Source organism: Rhincodon typus, chromosome 26, assembly GCF_021869965.1.
Source record: "Rhincodon typus isolate 14 chromosome 26, sRhiTyp1.1, whole genome shotgun sequence".
Lineage (NCBI taxonomy): Eukaryota > Metazoa > Chordata > Chondrichthyes > Orectolobiformes > Rhincodontidae > Rhincodon > Rhincodon typus.
In genome coordinates this window covers 16,138,930-16,152,643 of record NC_063357.1, presented here as the reverse complement: position 1 = coordinate 16,152,643, position 13,714 = coordinate 16,138,930, and positions in this window count along the sequence as shown.

Genomic DNA, 13,714 nt, shown 5'->3' with positions numbered 1-13,714 from the left:
CCATTTCTGAAGAAGGGTCTAGCCTTCCTGCTCCTCTGATGCTGCTTGGCCTGCTGTGTTCATCCAGCTCTACACCTTGTTATCTCAAATGTATACTGTATTGATTTCCAGCAACAACTGCAGGTTTGTTGAAATTAAAGCTTGACACCTTTTCTGTCTCTCTGGCTATCTCAGGATTGTTATTCCTCACTGTCGTTTAAACTATTTGTAGCTGAAGAGACCATCTGGACTCTGATACTTCACCTGAGATAATGCAATCGGTTCTTGGAGTTCCTGTAGGGCTTTCTGAAATTAGAATGGTTGGGCGTACAGTGCTGACGAGCAAGCTGCTCGCGTACAAAGTAAATGCCAAGTTTCAATTATTTGTAATCTAAATTAATTCAAGGACGGTGGCATTCTTGTCTGTAATTAGTTTTTTTTTATTGAGGATTGGACTTTTTTTGCAGCACCTTCTCTCAATATCAGGGCATCCAAGAGCATTTTATAGCCAAGTGCTTACTTCGAAAGACACTGGTTGTCTGAAGATGTCACTTCAGATCCACAGGCAGTTCAATTTCACACAAATAATAGTGGCAACTTAGGTGATAATGAATTGACAGCTCAGGCAGCACTTCTGATTTATACTTCAAGACTGGAGTCCTGGGCTGCCAATTCATTATCACTGGTTCCACACTATCACGCAATGTCAAAATAATCTCATTATGTCTAAAATGTTCTAATTTCCTGCTGATGGGGTAACAGGAGTTACGTTTCTCAAACATATTGAATGGTTTGAAGTAATACAGTGAACAATCCATTGTAATGTGTGTCTAGTGCTGAGGAGCATTAGCGCTGAGGTAGATCCCTACTGTAATTCAAATTGAAAGTGTGACAGTATTGAACGCGCATCCATGTAAACTCCAGTGAAATCCTCACAAATCTGAGAATGATAGCCTTACAGAGTAGGAGGCAATATGTTAAGTATAAGATACAACACAATTGACTAGCTGGCCAATTAATGTATCAACAGCTCTTTTATTATTCTTGCAATGGGGTAGCAAAATTGGTAAATTTCGCTGTTTAGTTAAGGATGGGTGTACATTTGTCCATATTGTTGGGGTTTTGTATGTTCTTTCTTTCGCATATTCACTTAATAAGTGCCTTCTGTGAAAGCCTGGTGTCACTTGCAAATGGACTCAACTATTATAAGATGATTGCTAAATTTAGCCACTCGATGATGAACCCTCCCAATGACCTACTGAGCAGGATTTTCCGGGGGGTTGTGCCAGTATTATTCCTACAGAACACTGCAGGATATTCTTCATGGTGTCACTCCATCCACTGGCCTCTCTCATTTCCAAGATTTTGTGAGGGATGTGATGAGGGACACACAATACTCAAATATGTGGATAGTTGGCATTAGCATGCAAATGATGTATGGCATGCAATGCATCTCTTGCCATGTGCATCTTCTCCAGGGTGACTGTAGCAGCAGTGGGATTAAACAGCTAACTTAGTTTGAAACATCAATTTTGACTAAAAGTGCTAAAACCCTCCTAGAGTTTCGCTTTAATCATCAGATTTACAATGGTCCTTTTTGAAAAACATTCCAGTAGTGACTTAGCCTAATTTAAACTATTTCTGTATTGCTATTTGTACAACTCGAAAAGGAAGGGATTGAGCCAGAGGCACTGTTTACATCCCACCCACCAACTTTTCTCAAAATGGTTAGGATTTAATGCTCAGTATACTTGCATTATCAGTGGCAAGTGCCTAACTGCTGGAATAATTGGAAGCATGATACCAGCAGACTACTGGGGAAGTTGAAATCCATTGCAACGTTCCCAGCAGAGATCCAGGTGTAAGTAACCAGAACATTTATATAACCATTGAATGGAATGTACAACTGCAGGAAAATGGATTGTGTTGGAGAATCAAAACTGCTTCAACATCAAGAGTAGTCACTAAATCAACCTGGAAAACCGACCAAGTTGTCAGATAACAGCAGGAAATGATGTAAATTATGTCAAAATACAAATACATGACTGTTCCTTAAAAAGAGAAGTAATGCATCTTTTGAAAGAAATTTTACAAACAGCTGTCAGCAGGGCACATTAGAAAGATGTCTGTGCATGCAATGATGTTTTTTACTTTAGTGGTGTCCAACTCCGCACAGAACTAAAGTAAAATCCATATCCTTCAGAATAAATGTATTTCAGTCCCATTACTTTAGCTCCAGACCTTAAGGACCTTTCCCATTTAATAAGGCAAGCATTTTGGCTGACTTCTATTTTGGGAATAATTGCTCTGGATAATTCTGCTGATGCTTTAGTGGTGAATGTTTACTCTGGGAAAGAGAGTTTTTGTAAGGAAAGTGATAGTTTTCAACATTTTTTGCCGCCTTTTCAATTCTTTCTTCATTTCAGAAGCAAATGACAATTAACTAATTGTCAGTCATGCCATTTCCTGCATTATAGCCCCCAGTATAGCACAGCATGTACAGTGACAAAACTCCAGTTGTAACTATACATTGAGAGCGAGAATTATTACTGAAAAATAATGAGTGCACTGTAGACTAAGTTTCATATTGGAATATGATGTTATTTTAATAGGTGACATTTTTAAAAATGAGCCACATAAAGAGTACAACGGGACTTGTAGTCAAATTATGAAGCAAGCTGATTTACAAGAATCTATTTTTGCCACTGGCCGCAAAAGAAGATGGAATTAATTCCCACCCTAAAGACATGCTTGATGGAATTTTTGTTCTTCGACGCCAAGTGTGGAGGCAAACATAAATAGAGAAATTTTAGAGATTTTAGCTTGGGATGGATTGGCTTTTCCTGCATGATTGAATTCATCTCATCTTTGTATTGTGGGTACAGCTTCAAATTTTATAGGCATGAAGTTCTGGAGCCTACCAGGACGCTCTGGTCTCCAACATAGGGAGGGGATATTAAAAGGCAACTGGAGCACATTTAATTTTCCATAACACAGGGCTGTCACTCAACTTCTACTCCTCATCCCCGCCCACCCCTGGAGCTATCAGAAACCAATCTCAAAGTCACACTTTAGTGATGCTTCTCCTTAGGTTTTCCTGAAGGTTATCTGGGATAACAACAAAAGGCCAGCCAGCCTGATAAAGACAGCCTGGACAGAGGTGTCCATGGAGGTAAGTACTTGTGGGTGGCTGAAGAGAAACTTGGCTTCAAAGCTGCAAGATTGTTGATGAGGGCGGAGAAGTAGACATTGTTTATTTGGATTTTAGTAAAGCCTTTGACGAGGTTCCGCATGGTAGCCTAATTAGTAAAGTTAGGTCACATGGGATTCAGGGTGAGCTTGACAATTAGATACATAATGGGCTTAACAGCAGGAGACAGAGTAATGGTGGAGGGTTGCTTTTTGGACTGAAGGCCTGTGACCAACACTGTTCCACAGGGATTGGTTCTGGGCCCTCTTTTGTCATTTATATAAATGGCTTGGATGAGAATATAGAAGTCATGGTTAATAAGTTTGCGGATGAAACCAAAATAGGTGGCATTGTAGACAGTGAAGAAGGTTTTCTAAGATTACAAAGGGATCTTGATCAAATGGGTTAATGGGCTGAAAAATGGCAGATGGTGTTCAATCTGGATAAAAGTGAGGTATTGCATTTTGGCACAACAAACAAGGGTAGGGCTTATACTGTTAATGGTAGGGCCTTGGATAGTGATGTAAAACAGACGGATGTAGGAGTGCAGGGACATAATTCTTTGAAGTTTGCGTCACATATAGACAAGGTGGTTAAAAAGGCATTTGGCACGCTTGCCTTCATTACTCAGTCGTTTGAGAATAGGAGTTGGGAAGTCATGTTTAGATTGCACATGACATGGTGAGGCCTCTTCTGGAATACTGTGTCCAGTTCTGGTTGCCCAGTTATTGGAAGGATGTTATCAAACTGGAGAGGATTCAGAAGAGATTTGCCAGGATGTTGCTGGGTATGGAACATTTGAGTCATAAATGCTGAATAAGCTGGAGAGATAGTAAGAAGGGTCCCGACCTGAAACGTCAACTTTCCTGTTCCTCTGATGCTGCCTGACCTGCTGTGTTCTTCCAGCTCCACGCTGTGTTATCTCTGAATAGGGTGGAACTTTTTTCACTGGAGTGTAGGAGGTTGAGAGGTGACCTGACAGAAGTTTATAAAATAATGACAGGTACAGACAGAGTTAATGTCATTTTCTTTTCCCTAGGATGGGGAATTTCAAGATTAGGGGACACATTTTTAAGGTGAGAGGAGGGAGATTTAAAAAAGTCATAAGAGGCAATTTTTTTTTACACAGAGTGGAATGAACTTCCAGAGGAAGTGGTGGATGTGGGTGCCCTTACAACATTTAAAAGACATTTGGATAGATACATGAATAGGAAAGGTTTGGAGGGATATGGGCCAGGAGCAGGCAGGTGGGATTAGTTTAGTTTGGGATTGTGTTTGGCATGGACTGGTTGGACCAAAGGGTCTGTTCCTATGCTTATGGCTCCATGATGTTCCTCCAGCTCCACACTGTATTGACTGTATGACTCTATGACTTGATGACTCTAAGAGTTGTTCTGGGAGTCTTTGACATTGACTCTGGACCTCATGAAGTCTAATGGTATAGGTCAAACATGGGCAAGGAAACCTGCTGATTACCATGTACTGGCCCCATCCTCTCCACTCAGCAAATGAATCAGGGCTCCTCTATGTTGATCACCGCTTAGAGGAAGCAACGGTGCAGAATGTACTTTGGATGGATTACTTCAACATTCATCACCAAAACTCGCTCAGCAGCACCAATACTGACCACACTAGTCGAGTGATAAAGGGATATAACTGCCAGACTGGGTCTGTAGCATGTGGCGAGGGAACCTGCAAGAAGATAAAACATATTTGACCTCATCTTTACCAATCTGCCTGTTACAGATGCATCTATCCATGACAGTATTGGTAAGAGTGACCAGCACACAGACCTTGTGGAAACAATATCCTGTCTTCACCACTGAGGATGACCAGAGAAAGGATAGGGCTGATCAAGGATTGTAAAGGGAATTTGTGCACAGACCCTAAAGAGATAGGAGAGGTCCTTAATGAATACTTTTCTTCAGTATTAACAACTGGGAGGGGCCTAGTTGTAGTGGAGGGCATTGTGAAACAGGCAGGTAGACGAGAGGAGGTTGATGTTAGTAAAGAAGATGTGCTAAGAATTCTGAGGAAGTTGAAGATAGATAAGTCCCCCGGGCCTGATGGGATTTATCCAAGGATTCTATGGGAAGCGAGGGACGAGATCGCAGGGCCTTTGGCGATGATCTTTTCGTCCTCACTGTCCACGGGTATAGTGCCGGAAGATTGGAATAGTGCCGGAAGATTGGAAAGAGGCAAACGTCATTCTCTTGTTCAAAAAAGGGAACAGGGATAACCCCGGAAATTACAGACCAATTAGTCTTACGTCAGTGGTGGGCAAATTATTGGAAAGGGCTCCGAGAGACAGGATTTATGATCATATGGAAAGGCACAGTTTGATTCGTGACAGTCAGCATGGATTTGTGAGGGGTAGATCATGCCTCACAAACCTTATTGAATTCTTTGAAGAGGTGACCAAACACGTGGATGAAGGTAGAGCAGTGGATGTGGTGCACATGGATTTAGGTAAGGCATTTGATAAAGTTCCCTATGGTAGGCTCATGCAGAAGGTAAGAAGGCATGGGATAGGGGGAAATGTGGCAGACTGGATTCAGAATTGGCTGACCCGTAGAAGACAAAGGGTGGTAGTGGACGGAAAATATTCAACATAGTGCTCAGTTATGAGTGGTGTGCCACAAGGATCTGTTGTGGGTCCTCTTCTATTTGTGATTTTTGTAAATGATTTGGATGAAGGAGTGGAAGCGTGGATTAGCAAGTTCACAGACGATACGAAGGTGGGTCATGTTGTGGACAGTGTGGAGGGCTGTTCTAGGTTACAAAGGGACATTGATAGAATGCAGAGCTGGGCTGAGAAGTGGCAGATGGAGTTTAACCCTGAAAAGTGTGAGGTGATTCATTTTGGAAGGACAAACTTGCAAGCAGAATACAGGGTTAACGGAAAGATTCTTGGCCGTGTGGAGGAGCAGAGGGATCTTGGGGTTCATGTTCACAGTTCCCTGAAAGCTGCCACCCAGGTGGATAGAGTTGTTAAGAAGGCGTATGGTGTGTTAGCTTTCATTAATAGAGGGATTGAGTTCAAGAGCCGTGAAGTTACACTCCAGCTATACAAAAGCCTGGTTCGGCCACATCTGGAGTATTGTGTCCAGTTCTGGTCACCTCATTACAGGAAAGATGTGGAAGCATTGGAAAAGGTGCAGAGGAGATTTACCAGGATGTTGCCTGGAATGGAGGGAAGGTCTTACGAGGAAAGGTTGAGAGAGCTGGGGCTTTTCTCTTTAGAATGACGAAGGATGAGAGGTGACTTGATAGAGGTGTACAAAATGATCAGAGGTATAGATAGGGTAGACAGCCAGAAACTTTTTCCTAGGGTGGAGGTAGCTTTTACGAGGGGACATAGTTTTAAAGTGAAAGGAGGTAGATATCGGGGAGACGTCAGAGGTAAGTTCTTTACTCAGAGAGTGGTCGGGGTGTGGAATGCATTGCCAGAGAGTGTAGTGAAGTCAGCCTCGTTAGGGGCATTTAAGCGGCTGTTAGATAAGCATATGGATGATAGTATAAGGTAGCGGTGGAGGTTAGATAGACCTGAGGTTTCGGGTAAAAGTTCAGCACAACATCGTGGGCCGGAGGGTATGTACTGTGCTGTACTGTTCTATGTTCTATGTTCTATCCTCCATTGTGTTGTTTTTTTAATTCATTTTGTATGATGCGGGCATCGCTGGCTGGCCAGCATTTATTGCCCGTCCCTAGTTGTCCTTAAGAAGGTGGTAGTGAGCTGCCTATGTGAACCACTGTGGTCCACCTGCTGTGAGTTAACCCACAATGCCGTTAGGGACGGAATTCCAGGATTTTGATCCAGCAACAGTGAAGGAACGGCAATATATTTCCAAGTCAGAGTGGTGAGTGGCTTGGAGGGGAACTTGGAGGTGGTGGTGTTCCCCAAATATCTGCTGCCCCTGCCCTTCTAGATGGAAAAGGTCATGGGTTTGGAAGGTGCTGTCTGAGGATCTTTGGTGAACTTCTGCAGTACATCTTGTAGATATATATCCTGCTACTACTGACCATCAGTGGTGGAGAGAGTGGATGCTTGTGGATGTAGTGCCAATCAAGCAGGCTGCTTTGTCCTGGATAGTGTCAAGCTTCTTGAGTGTTGTTGGGGTTGCACTCATCCAGGCAAGTGGGGAGTATTCCGTCACACTCCTCTTGTGCTATGTAGACGGTGGACAGGCTTTGAGGAGTCAGGAGGTGAGTTACTCACTGCAGTATTCCTAGCTTCTGACCTGCTCTTGTAGCCACTGTGTTTATGTGGTGAGTCCAGTTGAGCTTTTGGGCAATGATAACCTCTAGGATGTTGATAGTGGTGGATTCAGTGATGGTATGGTACTATCACAATGCTAAATGGGATGTACTTTCAACAGATTTAGCAAATCAAGATTGGGCATTCGTAAGGCAACATGGGCCATCAGTTGCAGCAGCAGAATCGTGCTCCAACCCAACTTTCAAACTCAAGTCTCTCTTGAAGATGGACGTTTCAGTCCCCTCCCAATGTACATTTGCCACTCAGTGCATCCTCTAAGCAATGTTCAAAATCAAGAAGTACTGATCCATCAGCTCAGTGGGTGGGGAGTGGTTGGGAGTAATAAATGGTGATTAGCAGGAGGTTTCCTTGCCCAGGTTTGACCTGCTGCCGTGAGACCTCCTACGGTCTGACATAACTCCACAGAAGTCTGTATTCCATCACCAAGCCAGCCATGACACCAATCCAGCTTCCTCAGAGCCAGCTCTCAGAGTGAGCAAAACCCCTGACACTCCTGTTCTTATCTGTCAGCCAAGGCTCCCTGATTTGACCAGATCAACAGCTCCAATCAGGGAACTCATATTCTATGATGTCTACCTGGCTGACCTTGACACAATCTGCTGGGTCCAGAGTCATTATTGAGGATCTCCAGGGCACCTCGCTCCCATCTATAAGCTGCTGTGCTGCCACATCTGGTGAGTCACTTTCATGGAATCATACCTTACAGACAGAATCAGGCTATTGCTTGACTACTCTGTGGGACTGTGTGGACAGCGATTTTACTAAATTCTCATGTTAATAACGAGGACTTTGCAGCATTGACAAGGCTGTATGTATCATTGCCGTTTCTGGTGCAATGGCTGATGCCAGCTGATTCGTCCAATTTCATTCATTTTTTTCTGACTTTGTAGCCGTTTGTAACAACTGATTGGCTTCCTAGGCCATTTAAAAGCCAACCCCTTTGCTGTGGATCTGGAGTTACATGTAGGCCAGGCCAGATGAGGAAGTCATAATTGCCATTCAATCAGCTTTTTATTCCGGATTGATTTCAAATTTCACCATCTGCCAGGGTGGAATTTGAAACTGTATCACCACAGCATTTGCTTGGGTATCTAAGTCATTCGGATTACAATGATGATACCGTTACACTACAATGTCCACAATTACTGCATTGATTTCAGTGCTGTCAGTGAGGACTACTACTGCACACCATATCTCTGACAGCAGTACTTGGATTGCGTTGTTTAACTGTGTATATGTGGAGACAGGAGTTGTTGGGTCCACTGACTCCACATTCGCCTCACCATTAGTATTAATACAAGAGCCAGGCCAAAGCATTTTCAGGTGAAGTCACCACGAAAGAGGAAGAAGCCAAAGGAAGCTCCTTGAAAGACTCTAGATATACTGGTACTGAAGTGGGAAGGCAAAACACTACAAGAGATGGAAAAGGTACAGACACTTCCATCCAGAAGGACAATGGAGGAGAGGCATTTTGTAGGGGGTGTTTTTTCTGCAATCATACTAAAGGCTATACGAAAGGTCAAAAAGGGTGGAGTGGGGAGGATAGTTTGCAATTGTCGGAGTCATATGCAATATCATATGTCATGTCAGTTGTGATGTTGATGAGGGCAATTTCTGTGTTACAGGAGGAGCACAAAGTTGATTGCAAGTGTTTGAACATGGGTTGAAGGGAATAATTCAAGGACTTTAGAGAGAAGATGGAAGTGGAGGCTAGGAGGTCACTTACAAGGATTCCATGTAATCACACCAACTAGGAACTTGCTCTCTATAACTAGAAAGTACTTCTCCCTCAGAAATCTAGCAAATTCTCTTTATGGAATTACCAAAATATTTTTATTCAGTATCTCAGCAGTTTTTCTTTCCCAAAGGGGGCAAAGTGTTTTTGTCAGTGAAATATGTCCTAACATCCAAACTGATTCAATACATGCATATTTCATTAGCTTGACCTCCCTCCCCACCCCATCCATCCCTCTTAAATAACCTATCTAACTGGAACAAATCCAATGCATTCACCGTTTATGTAAATTATAACGCACTTACTTTCCTCATGGAAAGCACTTTAGATTTCCTTATTATCTTCCTGGTTGTTTTTCCTTTTATCTGCTCCAGTGCATGCATACCTTTCACGCAGTGCCGAAGCACCAAAACTGTGACTGATTTATAGTATTCATTGTTTGGGAATAAATGACTCTTGTCTCCTTATGGATGAAGAGAAAATGTAATTGTCCATTAGCTTAAAGGAAAGTAGAAGATTTCTAAATCATTGAGAAATCAAATTAAAGGGACATGGTCCACAGACTTGTCACAATTGAAAAGAAGATTGAACAAAAGGCTAAAATAGACCAAAAGATATTCATTTAAATGGATTTTTGATTTTTATGAAATTAGTCTGAACCCTTTGGTGTTAAAATAGCAGAAAGGAGAATTTAACATCTTGTTAAAGAATTCCACTCTAGGATTATGCGCAGTCACATCCGGAATCATGATATTCCTTAAACCAGGGATCATGAAATTCATAGCACTTAGCTCAGCATCAGACAAAGTGATTTAGACCAGAGCTGTAAGAAATAGGATCCCTGTCAAACTCCAGTTGGATTGTAACTCAGCTGGTGTGTTGGCTTAGTGTGAGAGACTGCTTTGAATTGTCACTGTGATTGCACAATGGATTTCAAATGCCTTTAATGATAAATCAGAACAGCTCTACAGTTGGTTGAGAGCAGAGTATAGTAATTGGACTTTGCGTTTAAGATCTTTGTTCTTCCCCCGTGAATGAGATAGCTTCTGGACAGGGAAAGGATCCAGTGGGAAAGGTGGAAACTTGTGTTTGTGCTAAACCATAGATTTACAATAAACATATGAAGATACAAGTTAGAAGCAGAAGGCAGCTATTCAGCCTCTCGAGTCTGTTCCACCATTAAATAAGATCATGGCTGATCTGATTATAACTTCAAATCCACATTTCCGCTAGCTTTGAAAACCTTTTGATCCCTTTCTTGACAAGAATCTTATCTACCTCTGCCAAAAAATATTTAGGGACTCTGTTTCCATTATCTTTTCAAAGGCAAAGTTCCAACCACTCTCAACACAGAAAAAATAAATCACCTAAGCTCCGTTTTAAATGAGTGACCCCTGATTTTTAAATAGTAACCTTCTGGTTTTAGTTTCTGCCATGAAAGGACACATCCTTTCCACATCCACCCTGCCAAGTCACTTCAGGACTTTATATTTTTCAATATAAGTTACCTTTTACTCTACTAGATACAAGCCTAGCTTGTCCAAATGTTCGTCATGAGACAACCACCCATTCCAGGTTTAATTTATTAAACTGTCTCTGAACTATTTCCAAAACACTTGCATCCTTCTTTAAATAAGGCCAGTACAGTGGACAGTATTTCAGATATGATCTTACCAGGGCCCTGTATAATTAAAGTATAATCTCCCTATTTTTGTGTTCAATTCCCATTACCATAAATGATAACATTCTATTCGGCTTCTGACATAGTAACTTTTTGTGATTCATGCACAAGGACTTTGAAATCCCTCTGCAATCTCTAAATCCTTTATAAGTTATTAGCAGTTGAGGCCCTAGCACTAATCCCTGTGGCATATAACTCATTACATTTTGCCAAACTGAAAAAGACCCATTTACACCTACTCTCTGACTGGCTAACAGGAAGCAATACTCTGTCCATGCCAGTCTGCTATCCCATGAGCTTTTATTTCCCATAATAACATTGGATGCAGCACCTCCTGGAAATCTAAGTATTCATAATATCCACTGGTTCCCCTTTATTCATAGCACATGTTATCTCATCAAAGTGACCTGTTATAACATCTTAAATAATACCTTCGAACAACCTTCTAACATTTTCCTTATGACAGATATTAAGCTGGTCCATAATCGCTTGCTTAGAGATAGTAAGAACTGCAGATGCTGGAGTCAAAGATAACACAGTGCGGAGCGAGAGGAACACAGCAGGCCAGGCAGCATCAGAGGAGCAGGAAAGTTGACGTTTCGAGTCTGGACCCTTCTTCAGAAATGGGGGAGGGGGAAGGCAGCTCAGAAATAAATAGAGAGGAGGTGTGGGGCTGGGGAAGGTAGGTGGGATGGTGTTAGGTGAGTGCAGGTAGGCAGTGGTGGGGATTGGTTAGTGAGGTGGGAGGGGCGGGTAGGTGGGAGAGAAGATGGACAGGTTGTGTCAGTTCAAGGAGGCGGGGATGAGAGGGAGGGTTGGTCATAGCATGTGGCCGGGGGTGGGGAGATTTTGAAACTGGTAAAGTTCACATTTAGACCATCAGGCTGTAGGCTCCCAAAGTGGAATATGAGGTACTGCTCCTCCAGTTTGTGGGTGGTGTCATTGTGACACTGGAGGAGGCCCAGGGTGGACATGTCACCCAGGGAGTGGGAGGGGGAGTTGAAATGGTTCGCGACTGGAAGGTGCTGTCGTTTGTCGTGAACAGAGCGCAGGTGCTCTACAAAGCGGTCTCCGAGTCTCCACTTAGTCTCACCAATGTACAGGAGGCTACATTGGGAGCAGCAGATGCAATATGCCACATTGGCAGATGTGCAGGAGAACCTCTGTCTGATGTGAAAGGTTTTTTTGGTTCATTGAATGGAGGTGAGGGACAAGGTCTAGAGGCAAGTGTAGCACTTCCTGCGGTTCCACTCCCAAACATCCCAGATGTCCTCTTATTTCAAGGGCCGCAACATCCCGCCCCTTCAGTGGTCAAAAATACTCACGACTGCATCTTTTGCGTTTCCCACACCTCTGCCCTCACAACCCCTCCCTGCAACAAAAACAAAGACAGAATCCCCCTTGTCCTCACATATCACCCCACTAACCTCGTGATTCAATGTATCATTCTCTGCCACTTTCGCCACCTGCAATCTGACCCCACAATCAAAGATATATTTCCCTCCCCACCCCTTTCTGCCTTCCGAAGGGACCGCTCTCTCCACGACTCCCTTGTCCGCTCAACACTCCCCACTAGACCCACCACCCCTGGCACCTTTCCCTGCAACCACAGGAAGTGCTACAACTTTCCTGCTCCTCTGATGCTGCCTGGCCTGCTGTGCTCCTCCAGCTCCACACGGTGTTATCCATAATCTCTTGCTTTTTGCTTCTCTTCCTTTTTGAATAAAGGAGTTACATTTGCTATCTTCCAATCTAACAGGATAGTCCATGAATCAAGAGAGCTTTGGAAAATTAGAACTCAAGCAACATCTATCTCACTAACCATTTCTCTTGGGATGAAGTCCAACAGAACTTGGACTGTTGTCAGCTCACAGCCCCAACAAATTAAGCAGTACCATTTCTCTAGTGATTGTGTTTTCTGAGTTCCTCCCTCCCTTCCATTTCTTGATTTATCACTACTCCCCTGGGATGCTATTATCTTCTGTAATGAAGACTGATGTAAAGTATTTGTTATTGCTGCTTCCCTTATACCATCATTAATTCGGCAGGCTCACTTTCTATTGGACCAAACTAACTCAATGTCAACTCTTTTCTTCTTCAAATATTTACAGAAACGCTATCCATGTTTATATTTCTGTGTTAAATACAGACTGGATTCTACTTGATTCAGTAGCAGGCATTACGCTCTGCTCAGAATTTAACAGAGTGAGAGTTATCATAATTGGGCCCAATACTTTGCTCACCTTCTTGATTATAGCAGAGGACGAAAATGGCATACACTTTGTTTTGCCTTATGTTCTGTTGCACACAGCAACTCATCGTGTGAGTCCTTTAAAGTAGCAGCTTCAGCCTTTAAGAGCTATTTTCCCAACAAACTCTGTCAATAAGTTCCCAGCTATCTGTGAGAATGGCTGATGGGCATTGTTAAAACATTGTAACTTAGTTGGGGAAGTTGCCTTTGCTTTCATTCGGACTTGTTCCTCACTTCTCGTTCAGGCAACCATTGTTTTTTATGATAATCATATATTTCTAGTGAACAATTCAACAATTAACAAGAAGTGGAGGTTCCACAAATAATCCCAACCTCAAAAATGATGGACCCCAGCAATTTCAGATCCAAAGGCAAGGTTGAAGCAGATATCTTTAGCCAGAAGTGAAGTTTCAATGATCCCCTTCAGTCCCTCCTAAGGCCTCCAGCATCACAGATGGAAGGGAGATCAAAAGTGCTATCCAGCAACACTTGTAAAGGAATAACATCATTACCACTCAGTTTGGGTTCTGCCAGTGACACCCAACTTCTGAATTTATTACACCCTTGTTCAAACATGGACAAAAGAGTTGAATTCCAGA